General features: G+C 45.5%; 1 protein-coding gene across 2 annotated transcripts in view; it reads right to left on the bottom strand.

Annotated features, from left to right (window-relative positions):
* Positions 1-2,315: 2,315 nt before the first annotated feature.
* CCNL1 (cyclin L1) overlaps positions 2,316-16,616 on the bottom strand; it is a 31,152-nt gene continuing 16,851 nt past the window's right edge. The window contains exons 12-14 of one of the 2 annotated variants that reach the window (XR_006817987.1): positions 13,011-13,080; positions 6,966-7,050; positions 2,316-6,075 (exon numbers count right to left, since the gene is read on the bottom strand). The gene's annotated coding sequence lies outside the window, so the exon portion shown is untranslated. The remainder of the gene's footprint in view (positions 6,076-6,965; positions 7,051-13,010; positions 13,081-16,616) is intronic. The other variant, XR_006817988.1, reaches the window with a different exon arrangement.

Raw genomic sequence — 16,616 nt, 5'->3', positions numbered from 1 at the left:
CTTTTCCGGTGGCTCACAACTGTCATATCTGCTCCCTCCCAGGAGAGTACCGAATACATAGCTTCATGAATGCCCCTATACTCTGATGAGGATTCCTGTCCTTTCTTGAGCAGGTTTCTCAGTCTCTCTTCTTCCAACCTGGGCTGGACTGTCACCTCTACCCACCAATCCCTGGGAGGTCAGGGGTTGGACTGTGGAGACCCAGCAAGTGAACTGTGACTCTTCATCCATGTGATAAGCCTGTTGTCCTTCCTCCATGAGGTGGGCCTGCCAGACGAGTACTGGTGTCACTCTGTGGGCATAGGGAGAGATTCCTGCCTATTTGGTGATCTTGAGGACAGATGCTGTTTGGTGGATGGATGTCACCTCTGTCCTTGGAGCATCTGGACCCCAGGGTCCCCAGAATGCTGTGTCCCCTTGCCTCAGCCCTGGCCACACTTCACCAGGGACTCCTTGTTTCCAGAACCTTCTTGGCTCCTTTCAACCACAAAGATGCTCTCTGGAACTCGCTGTGGTCTTTTGCCACATCCATTCAGTTGGGTTCTCTTGTTTCCCTGAAAAAATGAACAACCCTTTTCTGCTCGTCCAGCAAAGAAATCTACCTTTTATTTATCACATGGGCTCAGGCACTGCCCTCACCTTGAAAGAAGGAAACTGAACACAAATTATCTGTGTTGTAAACTAGCTTCCCCTTCAGTCCAGACCCCAGTGCAGAGATGGCCTGCGTGAGCCGGGCTCTCTTCCTCCTGGGTGTGTGCTTAGCTGCAGAGGAGAGAGAAAGGCCTATTGTTCAAGCGTAGCTGGCGCTCTCCATCAGGCCACGGGCTGGGTGTTCCCCCTGGGACGTGGGAAAGCAGCCTTCAAGATCCCATCATCTCCTGCCTGTGCTCTGTTTGCTTTTGTTTTTGGTCTTTCCTTCTCTGCTGTGTGCCTTTGCCAGGCACTCGGTGCCTCTCTAGTGCTTATTTCTTCCTTTAGCGTTGCACAGTGAATGCCTTTTGTATGCTTCTGACGTTGCTTACCCTTCATGAAGCAGAGTGAATGTCTCTCCCACCTACCAGGCCTGCTCCTGGCTGGCCAGTGGATCAGCGGGGCCTAGAGAATGAACAAAGGCACATTTGGGGGAGCTTGGGGGTAGGGCCTGGGTCTGGAATGTTGGGTCTCCTCTGCCTGGATTCAGAAGGAGGGCTGCTGCTTCCCAGAGAGCTGGGGGTGAGGTGAGGCTTGGGGGTTGGTGGTTGAGTTTGGCCTTCTGGTCCTACCCTTGTCTGCTCAGTATCCAGCCGGGCTCAGCCTCTGAGAGAGAAGCATGGCAGGAGGAGCCAGGAAATTCTAGTTGGGCCCGCCTCTGCCACCTTATGACCCAGGGTGAGCCTCCCTTCTCTGTCCCAAGTGGGGCAGTAACTCCAGCCCCACCCCCTGCTTCCCGGGGCTGATGTGAGGATCGAACACAACACTCTGTGAGAAGCAAAAGCCCTTTGTGAGTCAGCGGTGGGAGTCATTGCTCTGTCTTTCCCCATTATTTATCAGGCCGCCCCTCCACCCCGGGCCCCATAAGCATCTTGTGAGCTCGTGCTGCCCCCTAGTGCCCAAAGTGCTCCTCAGCCTGCATTTCTTTTAAAGTAAATTTCTATTAAATTTCTATTAAAATCCTAAAGAGTAATCCTGATGAATATGCAGTAATGGGCCCCGGATCGTACCCATTTTTATATCGATTCGTCATAAAATTTAATTTTAGATACCATTGTAATGGAGCAAGTGGCCTACGAAGAAAAAGGTGCCTACTGCAGCCCTAGACTGGAAGGGGGAGTGTGTGTGATCTCCGTGTCCCCCATCTTGCTCCCCAGGGGCTGGCTGGGGCCTGATGGTGGCCTTTCCCCAGAAAGGCCCATGTTCCCCACGAGATGCCAGGGATGGGGAGGAACACGTGAGAGAGCAAAGCACTTGGCTCTTCTTCAGGCTTTAAAACTTTTAAATCCCCAAAGATGATGAAAGGCCTTGATAAATCGCTATCTTTCTCTTTGCTGATAATGAGACAATGCTAGTTGGCCTGGAGAGAAGTTAGAGCTCCTACAGATTAGAAATAACAAGTGAGGGCACCTGGGTGGCTCAGTTGATTAGGTGACAGCCTTCCCCTCGGTGGTGGTCCTGGGGTCCCGCGTCAGGATCCCTGCTCAGTGGGGAGTCTGCTTCTCCCTCTGACCCTCTCCCCTCTCATGCTTTCTCCCTCTCTTGCTCTCTCGCTCTCTCTCAAGTAAATAAATAGGAAAAAAAGAAAAAGAAATAACAAATGACCAGTAGCTGCGAGGTTCCCTTCTTTATGAGAAGCCTCCTCACACAAGTTCTCACAAGACTGCTCACTGCAGCCCGGAGGTAGCAACTGCTTTTATTTTCAGGTGAGGAATTTGAGGTCTCAGGGTCACGTGTGGGTCAGAGGGGAGCAACAACTTGAAACCGGGTGTTCTGGCTTCAAAGCCCTCACCTTCTCACCACACTGAGTGCTTGGAATTGAGTTCCCCCAGCCTTGCAGGATGAGAACAGTCCACAAGGTGGGGGAGGAACCCACTGCACACAAAAAAGTAACAAGCCTTTCCCTCCCTACCTGTGGAATGAAATAATCTGGTCAACAGTCCCCCACCAGTCATGATGAATGGTAGACTGAAAACTCATGCCCTTTGACCTGGTTAACCACTTTCCTTTTCCTTTCTCCTCTGATAGATTCCTTCACAGCATTCAACATTCCAGTAACTCTTTACTTCCCTTACCAGCTTTTTCCCAGGCCTCTGAGGAGTTTCCTTTTAGACTCAGCTTCCTGTCATTGGGACAGGGGTGAAAGGTTGCTGGACTTCTGGAACTTTCACCCCGTGTCCTCCCCTCCTGTTCTATGCCCTCTCTCTCCTCCTCCTCCTAAGCAGGCAGGATGGTAAGCATCCAGGGATTCACTGCCCAACTGAGAATTTTGTCCACTGGTGCCAAATATCGTCCTGCTTTGAGGGAACCAGAGAGCACAACCCCGAAAAGCTTGGAGGGGGCCTGACAGTGGAGGGGCAAGTGGACAGCTCGTCACAGAGGCCTGGGGGACCCAGGAAGGCAGTCGACAACCCATCATGGGAACTGCTAGTTCCAGGACTGGGTTTTCTGACACCCACAGTGCCGAGAAGTGACCTGAAGGCTTGCTTCTCTACCCGCAAGAGACAGGTACATTCCAGCATGTGTGCAGAAAGCCTTCTTCCATATCCTCCATCCCTGGGGTGGAACTAAGTGAAATTATACCTGGTTTCTTACCTGATCTAGGAAATTCCACATTTTACAAACCTCTCTTGTGTGCCTGTCCCTGACATTTTTGCCTATGGCACTGCAGTTAGCCCTAGCAAAAGCCTGTGAGGCAGGGGTTCTTTGCCTTGTAAATCCCGGTCCAGAGAGCTTCAGAGAGATTTAGCTGAGATCACAAAGCTCACAGGGAGAGTACCAATTCAAGGCATGATATAAGCTTCAGAAACACTGTTGAGACTGTAGTTTGCCTGACCCCACACACCTCTGGATGCTTTTCTTCTTTGGGGCTGAAGGGAGCCCCATGTAACATGTTAGGGGGTGCCTGTGAGTTTCCTATCAACTGGATTTATACTTTGGTGACTTAGTGACACATGCATGTGCCTGCCATCAGCACTGGCCTTTGTTCCGGTTTCCTGTCTCCTCCCGCCCCTGCACGTGGAGGTCAAAGCATGAGGGTCAGTCCCTGTGGCCGCATTTGTCTGTCTCCCACAGACGTCTGGGAAGCATGGGGCAACTGACCCAGATAAGCACGGGAGAGAATATGTGCTTTGGAGCAGGTGGGGTTAGGTTTAAATTGAACATCTGCCATATTTTGAGGAAAAACAATGCCGTTTCTAGGATCGGGTGAGGGCAGGGATGAGGAGGAGGGATGGAATCCTGGGGTCTCAGCCTGCTTCTAAGAAGAGGAAGAAGCAGGTGACAGGGCCAGCCCTCTCCAGAACCACAACCGACAGGACACTCCTGCCCAGAGATGGGGACCAGGGCACTGCCGGTCACTGGTAATCCACAGCTTCCGGGACGCACCTTGCGGAGCCCAGATGAGACTCTGTGGCTCCTGTTCCCCAGTTTCTCTCCCACACTCACTTTTAAGGCTCCCGGTGTCGGCCAGAGGGAACTCTCCCTGGAAGGGGATGACACGCTAGTGTCAAAGCGAAGCAGCATGTAATGCGGGGAGGGCCCTGGTACGGAGCCCACCAGAACCTAGGCTCTGTGCGTGCTTGTGTGGCCTCCGTTTTCGCATCTTGAACACACAGTAGCTGATATGATATAACAGTGACTCACACTTCCGTAGGGCTGCTCTTAGCACTTTTTACACGAGTTAACTCATTTACTGCTCACAGTAACCTGATTCTCGTTTTCCTGGTGACGTGGCCTGTAGGTCAAATCACCTGCCCAAGGTTACAAACCCGGACTTGAAACTCAGGCAGCAGCATCCCTGCTTTTGACCTCCACATGGCGCCAGCTCTTATGGTAACAATGGGGCCTTTCTCTGGCCCCTAGCAGGGCCAGATTAAGAAAGATCATGCTTCTGAAGCTTCCGGCATGAAGCAAGGACTCAGTTCATGCTCTTGTCCTTCCCCGATCTTTGGGTTTGAGAGGAGTGTGCCACAGCCTACGTCTCCCAGGAGGGGTCTGTCTTGCACATATACACGGTCAAGCAGTATCTGAGGGACAAATGGAAGGGCAGATTTGGATAAGGTCAGAGGTGGTAGTTGGGGCAGGTGGGAGGGGTGGGCACTAGAAGTCGAGGCCTATATGTGAGGCCAAGGTCAGGGGGCTAAAGCTGTGGCAAGTGAAGTGGTTTTCCTGGGGCCTCCCTGCCTGTTCAGGCATCACCAGGCTGACTAGGGGGTTGACGTCCTGATGTGGGCTTCAGCTGTTAGCCATCCTCATAGGGGTGTGTGAGTGTGTGTGTGTGAAACTGGATCCAGCACGGAGGACTGGGGGACGGGAAGGACGCACTCGCCCCACCACCCCTCTGTTGCTGAGAAATATGTGAGGCTACTCATGGCGGGAGGGGCAGTGTGGTGGTTGGGACAGGAGGCTGGTGTAAGGAAATAGAGCTGTCCTGTTCCAGGCTGAAGATAGCCCAGGACCACACCCAAGCTGCGGCTGCTCCACCCCTGCTCTGGCCTGCGTCAGCCAACCATGGACACAGGCAGAGTACTTCTTAGAACTGGCGGAAGAGGTTCTGTAGGGGCAGACAGAGCCCAGCTCTCTGATGGAAGGTCTCCAAGCCATCCTAGTCCAATTCAGCCAGACCCCGGCTTCACCAACACAGGCTGTCTGGGCTGCGGTTATGGAGGTGGATTCCTTTCTGTTTATCAAGATCACACTGGCCAAGGCCAGGTGTACCCGGGCCAAAACAAGCAGACCTTGACCCGGCAACATACCAACCCATTGGTTTCACCATGTTCTCCCTGAATGTCCCTCAGTTCGGCTGATACATCACGATCGGGATGGTTTACCGTGACTAAAACCAACTGCCCCCCCGCCCGCCCCAAGCCCGTCCCCCTACCCCAGCACATGCCAGCTTCAGCCATTTCTGTTCATAGGCGCAGCCTGCGTGTTTATGCAAAGTGAGGTGGGTTTTTTCCCCTACAAGGTGGAGGCACTGAATCCCCATTGCTTGGGATGTTTTGGGAGTAGTCACTTAAAAATCCTACCCACTGCTTCAGTTTGCTCTGCTCTTTGAGAATATGTCCCAGCTCTAGGAGAGGTTAATCCACTGTGCTTGTTTTATTTTGTGTGGCCAGCTGAACAGGGCTTTTCTTCTTCAAGATTTGCAAAGGATAGTCAAGATCCTGCTTCAATCACTGGCATTTCAGAAGGGTTCTTGAAATAACAGAATGGTTGCTTTGCAGTGTCGACATTTTCGTCAGTGAATGTTTATGAAGTGCCCACGCCGGTGTTGTTTGCCAGTTCTGAACCCAGATAAGAGGGAAGGTTCTTTTTTCTGTTGCAGAGGGAGGCTTGGTCAGTAAATTGCATTTCTTCTAACTTCTGAAGGCCTTCCTTTTCCTGAGAGGGGGGTGGGGGAGTCATTTTGTTTTTGCAAATGAAAGAGTAAAGTTTTTGCTAATGCATTGTATTTCTTCACTTGTCACTTGGTTTTCCAGATGGTGCTTTGTTTTCTGAAACCCTCAAATCACCTGTCTTTGCACTAAAAATAGTCAAACACTGTTAGAACTCATACTGTAGCAACTTGTGAATTCAAGAGATAGTTTCAGTTTTTCTAACCCACTCTCTCTCTTTTCATCCACTCCACCCAAGAACAAATCATTCAAATCCTGCATGGCTGGAATGAGTCCCAGGGAGGGAGTCCATCACTGACCAACTTCTCTAGCCTGGGCGATCTTATACTGACCCCTTGTGGTGAGCACAGCGTGGGCTGTGTCCTTGTGGAGGGCAGGGGCTGCTGGGCTGGTCTTAAAGAGCAGGTGGCAAAAACAGCTTGTGAGGTCCCGAATTGCCCCAGGGTCCTCGGGCACTCAGTGCCATCATATGTGCTCTCCACAGTGAAAAGGCTCGGGCCTGTGGACTTGGCTTTACCTCTTGTTTGAGACACAGTAAACCAGATTGCCTCAACAGAGTAAGTCATTCCCTGGGACGGAAAGGTGCGTTACCCGTTCTAGGCCTTAGCAGGAGCTTTTAGCCAGAGCACAAGCTCCTTTGGCTGGGCTTTAAATCACCTCGCTCTTCTCAGAGCCTGGCCCGTTGCCCGACACTTGGTAAACACTCCACAAATCCTTGCAAAGTAACTTCTGTTAGTCTCTCATCAACAGTCCTTTACTGACCACTTACTGTTTGGGGTCCTTGGTTAAACCTAGGGATATGAAAACGTGTAAAGGACAGTCCCAGACTTGAGTGTAGTTGGGAGAATTAGGCCAGGCACAAGAGATAACACTCACCGGCATGGCGGGATGTGCTTTCATGGCTCAAGGAGGAACAACCGGCAGCGAGAGGCACTAGTGTTTGGGGAAAAGGCAGAGCCACCTAGGACACGACATCAGAGTCAGTCACTCGGATTGGGGATTGGGATTTTACTTTTAGTAAAATCTACCAAGTACCCCTCCTACCCTGCGCCAGCGTCCTTTATGTACATCATTAATTCTCACAATACGTGTGCCGGGAAGTGTTTCCATCGTCTACCAGGGGATGAAGGAACTCAGGCTCATGGAGCTAAGCAGTTCTGCCCAAGGCCACACAGCACTGAGCAGGAGCACCAGACTTCTGATGCAGGTCGATGGAACACCAGAACCCGTGTCCCCTTTCACCACCCTCTCCGCCAAGGAGGAGAGGTCGGGAACCTTCCCAAGTACCTTGGAGAATTATTTGAAGCATCTTCCAAAGCCAGATGCTACAGCTCCTAGGAGGCAAAGGCCAAACTGGTGGCCTCAGGTTGTCTGAGTGCAACACTGAATGGGGTGGTGGTGAAGCTGCTGGGTTCATGGGGCTGATCCCAGGACCTGGCCAGCCTGCAGCCACAGAGGTCACATTGGGCTCAGGTATGGGCATAGGCATGCCTCCATTGGACTAGTTCCCAGTGGCACACAGCTGATAAGCAGCATCCACTGCTAACCTCCAAAAGACCTCTGATGCTTTATAAAGAAGCCAAAGCTTCCAGGCTTGAATATAGAAAGATTTAATAACAGTGGGACTCTAGAAAAGCCACGCAGGTTGGTGCACAGTAGAGTGGTTAAGGTTATGGACTCTGGAACGAAGTATTTGGGTTTGAATCATGGCTAAGCCACTTACTAGCTGTGTGAAATCACCTTTCATGAGTTCTCCCCAACATACCCCGTAGGGTTTTTGAAAGATGTGAAATGAGTTAACATACGTGAAACACAGTGCTTATGTAAACAGGCATCTCTGTCTTTATTTTTCTCCCAGCAGAACTTAGCAAAGTTATGTACCCTTTGGGTTGTCATCCAGGATTCAAGTCTGGATTAAGGATTTAAATGAGGCTTAAGTGGACACGTCTAAAGACATTAGTGATCCTTTGGAAATAGACAAATCCTTATTGTGCTCAGAGTACAACTTGCCAGTCAGCTGGTAAGAGATTTAGAGAGAAATCTTTCACAACTAGCCAGAAGTGACCTCTAATGGGCGGAAATACTTATTGCTAATTCGTACTACAAACTAAAATGTTCTTGTAAGGGAAGGACAGGCTGTTGGGAGTATGGGAGCTGATCATGGGTGAGGAAGGTTGTCATGGGCCAAAAGGAAACTGTTGTGAGAAGCCCTATACATTGGCATTGTGGTGACCTTGACCTTTAAAAGTCACTCTATCTCCTCTACAGCCAGTGCTGATGAGAAAGCCCAAGGGCTTCTCATAACACACTCCTGTTGTGAATATTTTGCAAAGTCACATAGTCAAGAATAGTCTTAAAAATATTCATCAGTCGGTTAAGTGGCGGACTCTTGATTCCGGCTCAAGTCATGATCTCAGTCTTTAGACTGAGCCCTGCATTGGGCTCCATGCTCAGCATGGAGTCTGCTTGAGATTGTCTCTCCCTCTCTCTCTGTCCCTCCCCGACTTGTGCTCCCTTGAGTGTACTCGATCTCTCTCTAAAACAAATCTTTAAAAAAAGTATTCATCTCAAAGGACACAGGAACTAGCTTAAAAGCAATTCTTATTGGCCACATCTTGGATAATTATAACAAAATAAATGATGGTAATGGGTTATGACCCATAAGATGGGTACACACTGAAATACATAAACAAATGAGTAAATGAAGAAGGGAAAGCTCTTCCTTACAGTGGGATTCCAACTAATAAATATGGAAGGAATGCTGGAATTAGAAAATCATTTTCAATAAATGTTTCAGGCTAAAATCAGTGGATGCTAAAATTAGTAGGCAGAATGATGATGAAAACCAGTATTTATGTGATCTCAAAATACCTCTTCCGTAAGGTACTATAACTTATAAAGGGGGAACTAATAACATTTAAGTAGAGAACACTGGTAGACACCACCTTCATCAATGACCAAAGTTAACGCCATCAGTCATGGAACCAATCAACATGAGCCTCCTAATCTGATGCACTGAGGAAGATACAACCTCACTTCTGTTGTACTCCTACCAAAAACACAAAACCTGAGTCTAATCATGGAACACCGGGCAGACCTCAATTAAAGAGCATTCTACAAAGCTCCTGGTTTACCCTGGAAGGAAGGAGCAAAAGAACTCTATAGTGATGGAGTAGAATTGGAGGCTTCATATGAAAGGACGTAGAAATGATGATACCAAGTAGCAATGAGCCTACCTTCTGCCAGAATTTGGTCCCTCACTAACAGGAACTTGTATTTCTTAGAGGAATGGCTTGTTCCGGGGTTGAAGCAGAGAAAGTACAAGGCGAACCTGGACTATCTTGTACGAGAAAGTAACATAATGCCCAAAACTAATGGGGACATATTGAAGGGTCAAAGGAGCTAGCCTACAGGAGTCTCCGCTGGCCTAATTTGGGATGATGTCAGCATCACAATGAGAGAAATTTTTTTTTTTTTAAGATCTTATGAGTCTATAGATACTTGAAATAATAAGAGATGAAGGGAAAGCTCTCTTCATAGAAGAATGCCAAACAACAAATGTTTAAGCAGCTAGAAATAGAAAAACCACCATTTTCCAACTACTATGGTTAAAAAAAAAACACACAAAAACTTGATTCAGGTAAGACCATTAATGGATGCTGAAGCCATGGGTGAAAACTGTCAAGGAACAGGGAATTCACTCAGTCTTCATGTATAACCCACAGAGTACAGATTAAAAGTACCTTTATAATGGAGTACTATGGTAGACACCACCTTAGTCAAATGACCAAACTTAATGATAATGGGACAAATTGACATGTGCCTGCTAACTGATACACTGAGAACACAGTATCATCTATGCAGTGTGCCTACCAAAAATGTTTAAACATGGATCTAATCATGGGGAATTTTCTAGACTAATGCAGTTTTGGAGATAGTAAACTAAATACAATATATAAACTTTGGACCCTGCATCAACCAACCAACCCCCAGTTATAAACAACAATTACAACAATCTGGGAAATTCTAAGATAACTCTATATTACATATCTGTGTCAATGTTAAATTTCCTGTGATGACAGTTGAGTTGTGGCTATGGGGGCAAATGTCCTCGATCTTTGGTGATATATGTTAGAGTATTTAAGCGTGAAGTAACGTAAATGGTTCAGAAAACAAAAATATGTGCTACATATTCATATATATACATACACCCAGAGAAATCATGCATGTATAGAAAAATATAATTACTAATGAACCTTGGGTAATGAATATAAAGGTACTGGTTGTTACTACTCTTAATTTCCTTAGAGGTTTGAAATGTATCAAGCTATAATGTTGGAAAAAATAAAGCTCTTCAAAACAAAAAAGGTCGAGGTCATGAAAGACAGACAGACTGAGGAATTATTTCAGAAGAAAGTAAATTAAAGGCAATACGTGATTCTAGATTGGATCCTGGACTAGAAAAGGGCATTGGTAGGAAAACTGGTAATATTTGACTTGATTTATAATTTTTTTTAAATTTCCTGACTTCGATAATCATACTATGGATATGTAAGATAAAGATCCTTATTTTTAGGGAGTAAACGCTGAAATACAGGTAAGGGGACATCATGACTGCAACTTACTCTCAAATGTATAGGAAAATCCAGTACACACACATACAGAGGGAGAGAGAGTAGTGAAGCAAGTTGGGAAATCTGGGTGAAGGCTACACAGGAATTCTTTGTACCATTTTTGCAACTTGTATTTTGTAAGCCTGAAATTATTTCAAAATGAAAGTTAAAAAAATGTTCACTTCAGTTTTTTTCGACTTGGTTTTCTTATGTCACTGCAGTGGGTTGAATAGTGTCCCCCACCTCCCCCAAATTCATTCCATCTAGAACGTGAATGTGACCTTATTTGGAAATAGTGTCTTTGTGGCTGTAATTAGATGAGGTCATACTGGATTAGGGTGGGGCCCAAATCCAGTGACTGGTGTCCTTATAAAGAGGGGAGAGGACATACACACAGAGAAAAAGGCCACGTGAAGATGGAGGCAGAAAATGCAATGACATGGCTATGAGCCATGGAATGCCAGGGACAGCTGGGAGCCATCAGCGGCTAGAAGGAGTCAAGGAAGGATTCTTCCCTTGAACCTTCAAGGGGAGCACGGCCCTGCCAACACCTTGATTTCAGACTTGTAGCCTCCAAAACTGTGAGAGAATCCATTTCTTTTAAGCCAGCAAGTATGTGGTAATTTGTTACAGTGACCCTAGGAAGTTAATAGTCACCCACCTGCTTAACACAGTGGCTCTCTGGTCTACAGGTCACCACAGTCTGGCATCCACAGGCCTCTGACAATGCTAAAATGGTGATACCACTGACTGACCATTCACTACAGTCTAACACTGTGCTAAGTGCATCACATACTTACATCATGTCTTTTAGCCCTCGTACCATCTGAATACAGCAGACTCAGTGACTCACTCTTCAGATGGGAAATGGAAGTTTGGAGACGTTAAGGAGTATGTACAAAATTAGATAAAAACACTGACCGCAGTCCGACTCCTTAAGTCCACGATTGCCTGCACAAGCTTCTCTGGCCACACAGGGCTGGTGTTCCCCCCAGCATGCACTCTACAGTCCCCCTCTTACGCTACTTTAGTATTACATTGCCTTTCCTTCTTGGCCTTTCAAACCCTTTCCCATCCCAGGCACCCCCCCGTGTTCCCTGTTCTCTGTGAAAACTTTCCAGGGTCTTTTAGGCCACAGGGGTCCCTCTTCCTTCTTTAAACTCAGCAATCATTATACTGCTTGTCTGGCCGTAAACTATACTGAAGATTATTTTGGATATTATTTGGATTACTTTGGATGTTATTTGGCTTTTTGAAAAATGGCCTCCAACTGGAAAGCAAGAACCCTGCAAGCAGGTATTAATTATAGATATTTGCCACATACTTAGCCATCGAGACTTTCTCTGCCTTTATTTCTCTAGGTAGAAACCTATCATGGTAGCCCTCATCAGGTTAAGTGTAATTATGGCGACACCTGACATTTGCAATTTGACTATTTTCAAGTAAGTCGAAAATTAATTTGCTCTTCATTTCACTTGTGTGGAAAATATCATCTGCCAGGACTAACCAGTTTCAACATGACATCACTGTACATTGTTAATCCATGTTGCAGTAATTATTAAATGAATAAGACTTGGTTTGCTTGAGAAGATCCAAGGAAATAACACATTTTGAGCAGGAAGTTAGTTTTGTAATTTAGGGTGGAAAATAATGAAACTCATGGTGGCTTAGATTTATGATGTGCCTTGTCCTTGTGCTGTGGACAAAGATCTGATGTGTCAAATGCTCTGTATAAAGACAGGACAAATCCACTGGCGGGGTTTTTCCACAAGTGCTCCAGCAATAATGCAAAAGCTCGTCAAAGGAGAAATTCCAATTTGAAAAGGTTAGCCATAGAATACTGGTCAGCCAGTAAAGAGAGGTTGGGCACAGTATGCATACGGCCACTTTCATAGACGTGGAGATTTGTGTAGGTCTTGGATTATCCTCTGTGACATCAGGGGTCTACTGCAAAAAGACCAGGCAGGTAACACCAATGAGCAAAAAGAGCAGGATTCAAGAAAAATACCACTGTCAGCACACTGACGGATGCAAACTGACAGCTGGCTTCAGCGGCGTCAGTGCTATGATTAAGAGGGAATAGAAGGAGCTATGATGCACTGGTGTGTGTGCACCCCAACCAGAGAGCTACTTGGGGCCAGTCAGTGGATGCCAGGGATTGTGGATCTCATATATTTTTTAAAAAGAAGCTGGAAGTTTAGGTTTTTATGTGACTATTTCCAATTAAAAAATGTAGCAGCTAGTTCATTTAAAACTAACAGTGCACAAACCAAATACATGCGCAAGCTAGGATTTGGCCATGGCCTACCAGTTTGCTACTCTTAGGCTGTTGTTTACAGGTCTCTGGTCCCCGTTTTGAGCTCCAGGAACCTAGAACCCTGTGAAAGGAATACATAGATTCATAGAGGGGCAGTTGGATAAAGAACACATTGAAAGTTGAGGGCTTAAAAACATCCATATTAGCAGTAAGTGAAATTCATTCATTCCTCAGTATTTACTACACACCCTATTATGGGGTCAGGCACAATTGTAGGATTAGGTGAGGGGCATATGATAATGAGCCACTTTTTACTGCTCTCTCGAAGCTTATAGTCTTATGAGTAAGAGTCAATGATAAAACTAAGGTAATTTCAGATAGTGGTTTTAGGAAAAAATTAGTGCTAAGGAATAGAACATGATGAGAGTGGTGTTAAGAGTTGCTTATTTTGGATACAGTGCGAGAGAAGCCCCCTGTGGAAGGGCACATGGACGATGGTGCCAGGACATAAGATTTGGAAGAGCATCCCAAGTAGGAAAGACAAATGCAAAGGCTCAGGAATAGATGTACATATTTGAGAAGGAGAAACAGGGGTTGGTTGATGAAGAGGCTGACAAACATTGGATTAGGTACAGCCAGAGTCGAGGGTTTGTATTTTATTCCAAGGGAAGGGGAATCATTGGAAGCATTATGTATTAGAGGAACACGATTAACGTTTTAACTAATTAGCTGCTGTTTGAAAGACCATGGCAAAGGCATAGACAGATATGCTGCTACCATAGTGTTGAGGTGATAGCTGATGAAAGGAAGGGGGTGACATATAAAAGCAGGCAGAGTAGCAATTTCCTCTGTACATGGAACTGCGTTAGATGTAAACTAAGCACCAGTGGCAAAAACAGAAGGGTCGAGAGAACACCTAGAATCAAAGGGCCCAGTGTTCTCATGAAAATCTTGTCCAGAATCACATCTAACTTTGGTGAAGTAGCATTCTGAAATTATTGTGTTTTGAACTGTGTTCATAGGAAATATAGAATTCAAACTCCATTCTAAATAGTTGGGGTGCTTTCATATAAGAATTGCAAGCTAAAATGAACCCTTATATTTGCCCAATATATAGTCAAACAAAATGCTCTGAGGTAAGGCCAAGGGTTGATGAGGTTAAGTAATTTGCCAGGTCCCCTTAGTGGAGGCATATGAAGTCCATCTTCCTTTCATTAAAGCAATGAACAAAATTCAAGTGGCTACAAAGTCAAGCTGTGACTTCCAGCCACACACATAGCTACTCTAGGGGACATGCAGGGATCAAGGCCCAAACAATGAATACTGCTCCCCATCCCAATTTTCCCAGTGGGGAAGTGATGGTTTTCCTTATCAAACCCCATGTACATCTTCTCTCATCCAGCTAAACTAAGGTCCCAATATACCTATGATTTTAACATGAATTCTGGAAAAACCTGGTCTTTAAGGAAAAAAACAAACAAACACAAAAACGTCACCATTATCTATTACAGCCCTAAGAAATGGCCCTTAGGACAATGAATATTATTATGAAATTCCCTTGGTTTTGGAAACTCATGAGAGCTACCTTTAAATTTTTAAAGAATGGCTTTTGATGCAAGTTGTGGGTGTAATAATGTGGTTACTAACTGATGGTAACAATGTTTAAAGCTTTTTTTTATAAACAGCTTTCTCCTTGAGGAGAACACAGGCAGCAGACTCTTCGACCTCAGCCGCAGCAACTTCTTCCTAGGAACATTTCCAAAGACAATGGAAGCAAAGGCAAAAATGAACTATTGGGGACTTCAAGATCAAAAGCTTTTTTGCACAGGGGCGCCTGGGTGGCTCAGTGGGTTGGGCCTCTGCCTTCAGCTTGGATAATGATCTCAGGGTCCTGGGATCAAGCCCCACCTCGGGCTCTCTGCTCTGTGGGGAGCCTGCTTTCCCCCGCTCCCCTCTGCCTACTTGTGATCTCTGTCAAATAAATAAAATCTTTAAAAAAAAAAAAAAAAAGAAAAAGCTTTTGCACAGCAAAGGAAACAGTTAACAAAACCAAAAGACAACTGACAGAATGGGAGAATATATTTGCAAACAACGTATCAGATAAAGTGCTAGTATCCAAAATCTATAAAGAATTTATCAAACTCAACACCTAAAGAACAAATAATCCTATCAAGAAATGGGCAGAGGACATAGACATTTCTGCAAAGAAGACATCCAGATGGCCAACAGACACATGAAAAAAGTGCTCCACATCACTCAGCATCAGGGAAATACAAATCAAAACCACAATGAGATACCACCTCACACCAGTCAGAATGGCTAAAATTAACAAGTCAGGGAATGACAGATGCTGGTGAGGATGCAGAGAAAGGGGAACCCTCCTACACTGTTGGTGGGAATGCAAGCTGGTGCAACCACTCTGGAAAACAGCATGGAGGTTCCTCAAAAAGTTGAAAATAGAGCTACCCTATGCCCCAACAATCTCACTACTGAGTATTTACCCTAAAGATACAAATTTAGTGATCCGACGGGGCACGTGCACCCGAATGTTTATAGCAGCAATGTCTAAAATAGCCAAACTATGGAAAGAACCTAGATGTCCATCAACAGATGAATGGATACAGAAGATGTGGTACATATATAAAATGGAATACTATGCAGTCATAAAAAGAAATCTTGCCATTTGCCAGGACGTGGATGGAACTAGATGGTATTATGCTTAGCAAAATAAGTCAATCAGAGAAAGACAATTATCATGTGATCTTTCTGATATGAGGAAGTGGAGAGGCAACGTGGGAGGTTTGGGGGGTAGGAAAGGAATAAATGTAACAAGATGGGATCTGGGAGGGAGACAAACCATAAGAGACTCTTAATTCACAAAACAAACTGAGAGGTTCCGGGGGGAGAGGGGTAGGGAGAGGGTGGTTGGGTTATGGACATTGGGGAAGATACATGCTATGGTGAGTGCTGTGAAGTGTGTAAACCTGGCTATTCACAGACCTGTCTCCCTGGGGCTAATACATTATATGTTAATAAAAAAAAATTTTTTTAAAAACCTGCAAAACTTAGACCTCAGTAAAAAGATAGTCATTTTGATGCTCATTATTTACTGATCTTCCTTTAAGGTTAAGATACCAATCATTAAGGACAAATGTAACATTCTATACCATGAAAGGACTTAAGTATTTAGAATCAGATCATTAGAACAAATACTAAACAACTTGTCTGCATTACAACTTAGGGCTATACAGGGGAAACACAAGATAATGAGAGAACGTATACAGAGTTGGGAAATATGCATGCAAAGCTATCAAGGTGCAGGCACTAATTAAGAATCAGGAACTCAGTGAAATAGCTAGTGAATGAGGCAGCAGTCAAATAACACTTATAGAATAACACATAGCCTGGGTTGCCAGACTTCTAAAATTTCAGACTAGTAAAAAAAGAAGGAAAAAAAAGACGTTACCAAATCTGAATCTGACCAAGTCTTGAGATCTATGAAGTTTGTAATACAGGAGACAGAAATGTATGTCCAGGGATTCCACAGGGTTACAGTGAGCAAACCCAGAATATGAAAATGATCTCAGAACAATTGTTAAGGGGAAAGGGGTGGGAGAATCTGTGATTAAAACCAATGTAACATATATGGACTTTGCT

The sequence above is a fragment of the Meles meles genome, chromosome 4 (assembly GCF_922984935.1).
Source record: "Meles meles chromosome 4, mMelMel3.1 paternal haplotype, whole genome shotgun sequence".
Lineage (NCBI taxonomy): Eukaryota > Metazoa > Chordata > Mammalia > Carnivora > Mustelidae > Meles > Meles meles.
The sequence above is the reverse complement of the archived record's forward strand: the minus strand, read 5'-3'. Positions and strand labels throughout refer to the sequence as shown.